This window comes from Apteryx mantelli, chromosome 1 (assembly GCF_036417845.1).
Source record: "Apteryx mantelli isolate bAptMan1 chromosome 1, bAptMan1.hap1, whole genome shotgun sequence".
Classification (NCBI taxonomy): domain Eukaryota; kingdom Metazoa; phylum Chordata; class Aves; order Apterygiformes; family Apterygidae; genus Apteryx; species Apteryx mantelli.
The window spans coordinates 130,388,365-130,398,995 of record NC_089978.1 but is presented as its reverse complement, the minus strand read 5'-3'; the positions used below and the strand labels follow the sequence as shown (position 1 = coordinate 130,398,995).

Genomic DNA, 10,631 nt, shown 5'->3' with positions numbered 1-10,631 from the left:
TATCAAAATTGGGGAATAAGATGTAAACCCATCAGAAAGCAAGTTTGTTGGTGACACAAATAATAAAACTTTGCAGACAAACAGTGCAAAAGGACAAGGTCATAGATGCAGGGCAATTGCAGATTGCTTGTTAAACTTGGCTTTGAAAACAGTATGTATTTTAATATGGTCAAGGAAGAATCACTATGTAAAGGCATACAAGAGAGTAGTTCTGCCTAGCCATGCTTTTAACTTAAAGGATCCTATTTTGGGAAGCATCAACTCTGAAAAAATATACTAGATAGTCAACAAAAAGTGAATCCTAGTGCAGTACTATGCCAGAAGACATAATGCAACCTTGGAAGTATAAACAGGGACATCTGAGGTAGGAGCTAGAGACGTAGTAAATTATGTCTGCGCTTGACAGGTGCTCAGCTAGTGGAATACTGTCTCCTGTTTTGGTATCCACAGTTAAAGAAAGATATTGCTGGACTGAAGAGGTGTCTCAGAAACAAGGCATGCAAATAATGGTAATGTGAGGAGCCATGCTTCACAGTCTGAGCCTCGGAGAGAACAGCCTATTTAGTTTATCTGCGGGAAACCTAAGGGGCTGCAGTTTATAAATACCTGCTTAAAGAACAAAACTTTAATAAGAGGCCACTGTTACCGTTCTCGTTCTTACCGAGGAGGCACGGGGCCTTCTCCCCAGGCCCCGGACCATCACCACACAGACACCAATATGAGGAGTGGCAAAATGGCGTTTAATGAAGCGCGTCCTGCTCTTTTATAATGCTGTAAAGCCCTGCCTTCTTCTCCGGCAGCAGTGCTCCGCCCGTTACGACCTTCCCATGTTCCGCCCCGCAGTGCCTCCCTGCTCATCCTTTTTCCTCCACATCTCCCCCTCTCCCATCAACGTTGTTTCGTTATATCGAGCGGGATGCAACAAAACACGCGGAAGTGCGGCGTGTCTCGACGGGACCGCCATCGGGTGGTTCCTTGCATTAGTAGCTTCGTGAGCGGAGCTGTGTGCTGCCTCCCCTTCTTCCGCTTCTTAACACAGGCGGTGTCCTTGTCTTCGTCGGTTCAGCGAAAACCTTAAAGGCATAGGCGGGATTGCTCATTTCCAACAGACTATAGCCCCCCCCCCCAAAGCCCAGCCATTCCTCCAGAAGTTCTCCTTCTTGTTGTCGAGCAATCCAGACTTGGCCCGCTACTTTCAGCAAGGCTTTCTTAACGCAGCTCAGTATTACACACAAGCATAAGCCTATAATTATGAGGATTAGCACAATGCGCAAGCCTTCAGCGAGCAGTCCTGTTAGCCACTGTGGTAGATTGCCAAACAGGTTAGTTAGCCATTCGTCTAATGGCGTTTATTGTGGGCTGCGTGCAAGCTTACATACAGGTGCACTTCGTTTCCACCCCTAGGCTGCGCGTCACACCGCGTGATCTTCCGCTACGCCTAGTCTACCGCTTCTCATGCAAATATCTTGTCTAGAACCTCTTTTTCCTGTACTATTAATTGATATACTCTATGCTCATGTCTATCAAGCAGTTAAGCCGTACATGCCGTAAGCAATAATTCAGAATTAGCAAGCCGCAGCATATCGCTATTACTACTGTGAGTGCTATCAAGCCTAGTGTTATAAGCCATTTCTAATCAAACCATGACAAGATCCACGCCCCTGTGTTGACTTGTTCCCCGTCAGGAAAGTCTCTGTCGGCCCCGCCTCGGGGTTGAACGGGATGCAGTAGTGAGCTGCTCTGTGCGCCTGTGCTCATCTCCTCCAGTATGACTCTGCGGTCCCCGGAATCATGAAGCCGGCGATAAGCATCAATGCAGCCATGCAGCAGCATCCCGTCTGGCGTCGCCCTGTTCAGGATGGAATCTCACCAAGAATGATTAGTTACACCCCAGACCCTCCCGTACGTGCATTTAGGTCAGGTTTTATGCATTTCATTGGAACCCATCTTATCTGCTCCTCCCGTTTTACCGCAGCATACCCTCTTCCCTGTGATATCCACAAGAGAAGCAACGCTGTGGTCCCTTTCTCATCTGGTCCACCGCCGTGACAAGAGCCTGCGCTGCTGCTGTTCCCTGATTCTGTTTTTGCAGTACCGTGCGGATGACAACCGAAAGTGGTGTTCCTTTAGGGATCGTTTTCAGGATGTCCTGCGTCATGGCGTCACTCTGCTGCCAGAGGCACTCCATCATGACCGGACCCTGGGCCTCAGGGGGCAAGTCTGACTCTGCAATGGCCCGCTGGAGCCTGTCACAGAATTCAGTGAAGCTCTCTGCGTGTGTCTGTTTTATCTTTGTCCAGGGTGGCTCTACCTTTACTAGCTTCCCGAGTTCTTCATACACGGCCCGCGAAGCCTCTGTTGTGGCCATGACCTCCCGCCTTATTTCCTCTAATGCACGCAATAGGGTGTCGACCGGGGATGTTGTTACTTCTTCTCCGCCCTTCGGCTTCCCTTTCGGCTGTGTCTCTCCTATTGCACACCCCCGCAGCCTGCGCGTAACTTCTCGCAAGCCCCCGCCTTCCTCGTCGCTGCTATCTTCTCCGCTCTCCTCCTTAACCGGCAATCTCACCCGAACCTTCCTCCCTCCTTTCAAGGTCGAACTCTGGTCTCTCCGCTCTGATGGGCCGTTACCCTTCCTCCCTCGCTGCACTGCCTGACTCTCCCCACCTACAGCACCCTCCTCTGCCGGGGCCCACGGCAGCAGGGTCCTATCTTCCTCACTAAGCGTCTTCCTCAAAACTGCGCCAGGCACGCAATCCTCGGGTTCGGTCCCGTCGACCCCCCATCCCTCTCTGTCTTGTGCGAGATCTTGCCAGGGATACACCGGAGGCGGCTCCTGGGATTCCACTGGTAGGATCACTGGAACCTCCCCGCCTCCGCTCTCCCGTTCTTTCGCCGGGGCCTCCCCGCCCCCACTCTCCCGTTCTTTTGCCGGGGCCTCCCTCGCGCTCCGCAGGAGCATTCTTATCAGCCCCCACACCTTTAACTCCCTCGCGGATCCCCCGTTCATCGGGAACTCCGCCAGCGCTGCTGTGCATTGCAGCCACAGTTCCTCCCGCAGAATCTCCATAGGAGAAGTAATCGCTCCCTCCTTTACGAGCCTCTCTACACACGCTCGTATCGCGCCCGCCTTCAGCGGCGCCCGCCATTCCTTGGCGCAGGCCATCACTACCTTACATATGGCCTCCATGGTTCCGGATCCGGATCCCTTCCTCACGCTCCCGGCGCCTGCGCCAGCCGAGCCGCCTCCTCGGAATCACGTCGGGGTCACCACTTGTTACCGTTCTCGTTCTTACCGAGGAGGCACGGGGCCTTCTCCCCAGGCCCCGGACCATCACCACACAGACACCAATATGAGGAGTGGCAAAATGGCGTTTAATGAAGCGCGTCCTGCTCTTTTATAATGCTGTAAAGCCCTGCCTTCTTCTCCGGCAGCAGTGCTCCGCCCGTTACGACCTTCCCATGTTCCGCCCCGCAGTGCCTCCCTGCTCATCCTTTTTCCTCCACAGGCCACTTCAAGCTAGCAACAACATATAAAAAGATGTAGTAGCTGGAACCTGAAGCCAGGCAATTTCACACTAGAAATGAGGCACAAGTTTTTTCAACAGTGAAAGTAATTAAACATTGGAACAATTTACCATGAGAATGTGGTGGATTCTCTATCACTGGCAATTTTAAAATCAATACTAGCTGTTTCTTCAGAACATATGTTCTATTCAAGCATGAATTAATTCAGGGTAGTCCTATGAGCTGCATTATACAGAAGGTCAGAAGAAAGGTCCACTTTTCCTTCTGGCATTATAATCACTATTCTTTTAACTATTGGATGTTTTTTACACCCCCCCCCTTTATTCTTCTCAAGTCTTCTAACATTTTTACTTCTATTTTGAGCACAATAATAGGATATTATCCCCTTTGATGGGGTTGTATTTTCCATCCCCAAGTTTTAAATCCATGTTTATTCTGATTAATTTTGTATTTGGCCGCTGTTTGCCTTAGTGTTCTGCATATTTTGCATGTCGCAAAAGTTAGCTGCAGTTCTGCAAAAGGGTCTGTGTGTTTTAATCTTTGTTACTGAATAAAACAGTCCTGGGAACATTTGCAGGTGCTGCAGCCACCTGGCACAGCTCCACACATACGGTTAAATTCTCTTACCTGTCAGAGCAATGTGGCCACATACAAACTTTCTGTAAGGAATAGTTCTTCATTTGCACTAACCTCCAAACTGAGTCTGGTGTGCTGGCTAGTGCAAGCCAGTGACCACACTAACAGTTTAACAGTATAGACAGTACTAGGCCAGTACCTTTAACATTTTTAGTTTTGGAGTATAGATAAAGACTGTGTGTCTAATTTGTTGTTGCTGGAGCTTGTTAGGGAAAAAAAAAAACATTCAAAAGTCTAGTTTTGTTAGAGATTGAAGGCTTTCATGGAAAACAGTAGATTTTGATGAAAATTTTCAGAAGAAAGTGTCCAAATAGTGGGTTGAACTTTCTCAATTTGTTTCAATACTGCTGATCCATTTCTTCAGAGTAGCATAAAAATATTTTGATTAAAATGCTTTGATAGATTTTCTTTTGACTTTTCTACTAAATATTATACATTATATTTTGTATTTCATGTTGTAATGCTTTGACATTATCCAAATACACCATGTCAATATTGTGGAAATGAAACAATCCATCATCATTGTAATGGAATATTTCATTTAATTCTAATCTTGATGTGCAGAGTTCTGTAGGAACTTCCAAACTTCCAAAAGTTCAGCTTTTGGCTTGATTTGAAATGAAAACAGAAGTTGAAATTATAGAACTTTCCTCAGAGAAGAAGCTTTTTTTGATGGCAGGGGGAGAGGGCACGTACTAGATCTAGGTGTGCTGAGTGTTGATCTGTGATCTGGAGTCAAATAGCTTCAAAGATAAACTACACAGCTGTGTTTGGTCAGCTAAATTGCTCCCTACAGTCCATTCCTGGGATAGATCTGGGACTCAATTCAGTTGCCTAGTTGCCTAGATTTAGGCATTTGGAGCCATTTTAGTCACCTCAGATTGCCAAGACCTTTGCAGATGACTTGGATGTTATGTCTTGGTACTTTGGAAAGACACACACTCCTGGAGGTGATTCCCTCCTGTTGTCAAGTGTAAAGGGAATTGTAAAAGCATCATCTGCAAAATTTAAATAGCTTCTGGTTCCTTTAGCTCTTTCAGCTCCATGCCATCTCCATCTCATCTGCCTTCAGAACATGAACCAAGAAGATGGTAAAAGGAGAAGAATTGCTCATTTTCCCCTCATGCTACTAGCTTTTATTTCCATACCATCTTTTATCAGAGTTACTTACCTAAAGATGATCACAAAAATCTGCTGAGTTGCTGCTCAGCTCAGGACAGTACTGTTAGATTCTCAGCATCTGAAGAATGGGAACACCAGACCATTGAATGCCGTTCCAGATCTCTGCTGGGAGTATATTCCCTGAAGAGCAGCACTTGAAATGATAAATGCCTAAGTTGGATACTTGAATGAGGACAGCAGTAAAGAAAATTCCAACCTGAAGTTCTTGCTGTTGAATACAAAGTTCCCCAATAGCAAAGCTAATAAATTCTTGTCTCTTATGCTTTTACATCTGCCCTACTTGTATCACTGTGGCAAGAGCCTCGACTGCCATACATAGTTGTCAATGAAGTCTTTGTTGAAACAAATATCTAATGTCCAATGAAGTGAAGCTAACCAACTCTAGAGATAATTTTGAACTGAGGAAAGGACAAATGCCAGCAATTCCATACCTATATCCATAATAATAATAAAATGTGCCCAGGACTGTAACCTGACACTGAGGCCAGCTATCATGGAATGGTTCACATCCAGGCTGTTAAAATTTCTTATTCTCCAAAATGGATTGGTCATGTCTAAATTGCCTGTTGGGAATGGTCCCTGGCCTGTGCTAACCCACAGACTTGATGGGGAACTGTTTGGGTTAGTGCTGGTTGGCACAGGCCAAAACTGTCAGGAACCATTTTAGTGGTTCAGCCGTGTAGGTGGCTCCAGTGCTGGGGAACGTTTCCAGGCACTATTTAATTTACTGGTACGGGCATAGCCTAGGAACCCAACTTGGAAGTTTGTTATTGCTGTTGATCTTACACGAAAGGGTATTTCAGTGATGAGCAGCAACATAAAACTAATAGGTGTCAAGGTATAGAAATAGGTCGTGTTTTCATCTGGATTCAGTTTCAGATCTCCTAGTGCTTTGTGGTGGTGTTTGTGTTCTCTCAGTTGGTTGAACTGGCATCAGGACTGACTACTGTTTTCTGAAGATCTATTGGCAAGGAAGATGAACCCAGTTCTGTTCTGCAGCTGTTGTTGCTGAAGCTCATTGCATGTATGCCATTTGTTTGCAAAACTTAAGATGGGGGTTTCTATGTTGAAGTTTTATTCTAATTAGCCTATTCAGCTGTCAAAGTTGGGCTCTAGCCTTTGCCTCCATACAGTTGGCTGAGGAGGATTATGCTATCAACTGCTTTTGGAGGATTTTCTTTGCAAGGTTGTATCTGCTTAGTGGATTCTTTATGGCATACAGCAAAGATTTTTTTTCTTTGTAATTCTTTCATTTCTAAACTAAAGCTCAGTCATTCATTAATTATGAGCCCTCTTTATATATAATTTAAAGGGTGTTCAATGTCTGTTCTTTGTAATAAAATTTTACTCTGTTTTGGTGGTTTGGGGTTCATTTTCTTCAAGTTTGATCTGCAGCTTCTAGTCAGTGGACTACGAAAAGCATCCTAGGTTGATAATAGTATGATAGGAATGTCAGTGTATAATGTCAGCACCTTTTTTCTGAGTTGACTGGCCGAAACTCAGAGTTTGAAGAGCGTCCAAAGAGGCTATTAGGTCACAGATATCTGTGGTGAAAAATGTTCATCTGAGCCTACCTGAGTGTTTTACTCCCCATGCTTGTTTGCATAAGTTGTATTTTTAGCCTTCATCTTTGAATTGCTATATGAATTTAATGACAGCCTATGTTTTTCTAACCACTTAATTCTGGGTGCCAGCCTGAGTCAAAAGCCTTTATTTAAGCCTAGGCCTCAGAAAAGTACCTTTGCAGCTTTTGTCTGATACAGGCTTGTTAATGAGCATCTGCACAGCAATGTGGTTAGTGCTTAGTTTCCTAGGGAGGAATCCCATTTGACTTCCGTGGATTATGTTATGTTGGCCAGACGCTGTAATGCACCCTTCCTGAGGATGCCACTGACTAGGGCTAAGTGCACCTTGGCTTTTGTGCATTTGGGGTAGTCAGTCCATCTGACTATAGTGCTCCTGAAAAGAGCTGTGTGGGCACACGCGCCCCTCTCCCCATATTCGGCTTGCAGCAAACTTCAGATAAACGCATAAGAAGGGGAAACCTGTGCGATGTGGAAAGCTGTAAGGGCTGAGGTGTGCCAGAGCCATAGTGAGCCCACAGAAGGTGGGGGGAGCAAGGTATTTAAACATTTAGCCACGGTTGTGGGGAGGAAATCGCAGACAGGCTAGAGTGGAACGCTTGTTAATTGCTGATTTTCTGGGCATTCTAGCATACGAGCTCTCGCTCCTGTCTTGTTACTTGTTGAAGAGGAAAAGGGGTTGAAAAGGAAAAGCCATTTATTTTTCTGTGTGTATTTTTAATTGTCCCTCCTGAGACGGGCTTTTGCACAGTTGCATGTTCAATCTGTCGCTTGCAGTTTGTTTTCTGACAGCTGAGGTTCCTTTATCAGAATGCACCAGCCACAGAGGGGCGAGGAGGAAGGTCGGCACCACCTGCCACAGGGTTGTCCATGAGGTGGCAGATGCTGTCAGACAAGCTTAGGTGGTGCCTGTAAAGTTGTTGTTGCAATTTGAAGCGTCACTCCCATCCTGGTGGGTTTCCCTGTTTCAATCCCCTGACCCTCCCCCAGATTGGCTGGTAGTTCTTCTGATGTGATTTTCCCTGCAAATGTAGCGCTGGTCAAAACTTCTCCCTTGTCTAATGGAAAAGAAAAATGGTAAGACAAGTTACACCAGTCTGTTGCTGTTGACTTATGTCCACTTGGTGATGGAGGGCAGCTGGGTCTCCACTGCCCATTTAGTTTTTAGGTTCTCTTGATGCTCATGCTCTGACTTTTAAACTTGCCCTCCGTGCTGTCACCACCGTGACTATACAGCATGGAGAGCTGCATGCACGTGGCCCCCTCACAAGTACTGAGATAACTGCTTGTGTGGGGACATCTCTAAGAGTGATGGCTGCACTGTGTGGAGATACTTGGTCTCTCTTTAAACTGCCTTGTTTCCAGTTTGGCTATGATAGCAGGGAACTCGCTGGCAATTAAATCATCAAGCTCCTTGATGGTGCTTTGCAGGCCTTGTCGAGCTTTGTGATGTGCTTAGACTTCTTCTGCAAAATAGGGCAATTCAGTGCTGGGCTGGATTTGCCGGCAGTGCCTTGCTGTGAGTATATGGCAGCTGACCGTGTGCGTTGCCTTGCTCTGCTCAGAGCAGAGCTCAGGGAGGTGTTCTGAAAGACAGTAATATACCCCAGTGACAGGCCCATGCAGGCATCCAGAAATCCCTAATTACATCCTGTTGCCCAAGTGCTGCTTCTTGTACTTCCCTGACATTCTGGCTCCTTGCTTTGGCCACACTCTGCCAAGCACTTTGCAGAAAACCAAAGTGCTCTCCTCATCCAATGCAGAGGGCTGCTGCAAAATGCAGGAGCCCTGCAATGATAGTGAAGGTGGGCAAGGGCAGAAAGAGGGCAAAGTCCAATTGCCATTATTTGCATTTGTCCATTTTTATCCAGAGATCTGCAAACATGAGTTATCTTCCACAGTGGAAGGCATGGGAGACATAGCACAGAAACAAATTCACAGGGACATATCCATGGCCATTACAAACAAGCACAACTACACTGATGTCTGATGGAGATCACGAGAGCTTTACTGATTTGCACCAGCTTTGAATCTGACCTACCAGGAACACTAAACATCTTGTCTGCCTTAAGAAGAGACAGAAGAGGAATCTGTCGCAGAAGACAGGTTACAACCTAGCCCTTACAGAACAGCCCTATAGATTGCAGTACAGAAAACCCAGATTTTGCCCAGTGATAGGATGAGAGGCACCGGGCACAAAGTGAAACACAGGAAGTTCTGTCTGAATGTAAGGAAAACATCAATAGTGTTCTACAGAAATGTCGTAGGCTTTCTACACAATGGCTCTCTAAAAATATAGAGATTCTCCTAGGAAATATAGATTTTGAAAAATAAAGAGATTCTCCTAGGAAGGCTAGAATTCTCTATTAAATACTATGCAAGATTCTATAAAATCTCTATAAATGTTAGCAATTTCCATTAGGGAAGTCTTTAATGATGGAAGGTCATTACCAGCTGAAGGCTAGCAATGAATGCCTGGCTCCCAATCCAAATCCGGGTGGACAAGTGTCTATATGATCAAGTAACTCATGCCAGATAAAACAGCCAACAAATTTAGCTTCTGTCCATGACCAGAGAGCCATTACTTTGAATTTAGTTTTGTTTATTTTTGTTTCTCAGTTATATTTGTTAAATTGCTTGCATTTTTTCACCAATGGTTCCAGCACATGCTCTATATTCCAAACACAAATGGTACTGCTTAATTGCAATTGGTCAGATAAGTAATATCCTTACTGCCTGAGCACTCAACCACTTCTGCAGTGCAACGAATTCCTGCAGTGTACAAATTAGCCAACGGGAGTACATAGAACACATCTGAATATCCCTAAGATTTTCAAATGAGAGCAAGAGGGAAAACGTGTGTGCGTGTGGGTCCTCCAGCATACAAAATGGGATAAAAGCAAAATGGGGGTTATCTTCTCACCTCTGACATCAAAACTTAAAGGTGCTTCTCTTCCATCTTCCTAATAATTTGCTTTTTTAGTCTAAATGCTAACTATTTGAGATTCATGACAAATACCTCCTAGCCAGTTCCCCATTCTAATTCTAAAGAACATAACATCTGACATTCGCAGCACAACCTGGCAAAGGAGCACTTCTGGAAGTGGTAAATGTATTTGAAAGGGAATATTTTTATTAACTTTCTCAGTTCCAAACACCTTGCGAAGAGCTTGTCAAAAGTTCCTCAATAGAGTGATCTAGGTTCAAAAAAGAAACACTGATATGCGTGAGTGGGAATAATGTACAGGAATTTTTAATCAGTTTCACTGACACTTTTACCAGGAATCACTGAAATGTTTAGTTTTAATCAGGTAAGAATATGTTCCAGTTTGTGTTCCGTCTTAAAAGACGAAATATTTTGAGTCATTTAGCAGCTGAGATGATACAGAAGAAGCGCAATGTTTCGAATTCTCTGAAATTAAACATCTCTGTGATGTCAAAAGAAAATCTTTCCATATGTCTAAATACTTTGCTCATAAAAAAAAAAGAAAGATTTCATCTTTTTTTCCATCTGCTTTTGGGACAAACTCATGTTTGTAAGTCTCAACATTTCCAGTGGGATGAGAGTCTGTTTTGACAAACTCCAAAAAACAGGTCTATAAATGTAGTTCTGACATTCCCTCCTGTCATGGCAATTACTGACAAGACAACTTCAAAGAATCTGTCTCTCGGAAACATGTGTATCATCTATTCCACCAAAGC

General features: G+C 44.9%; 1 long non-coding RNA gene across 1 annotated transcript; it reads right to left on the bottom strand.

Annotated features, from left to right (window-relative positions):
* Window positions 1-719: 719 nt before the first annotated feature.
* LOC136992627 (uncharacterized) lies at window positions 720-2,715 on the bottom strand. The gene is made up of 2 exons (XR_010885054.1): window positions 1,981-2,715; window positions 720-1,849 (listed from the first exon to the last, which is right to left on the bottom strand). It is a non-coding gene; the product is annotated as an uncharacterized lncRNA (long non-coding RNA).
* Between the last annotated feature and the right edge of the window lie 7,916 nt (window positions 2,716-10,631).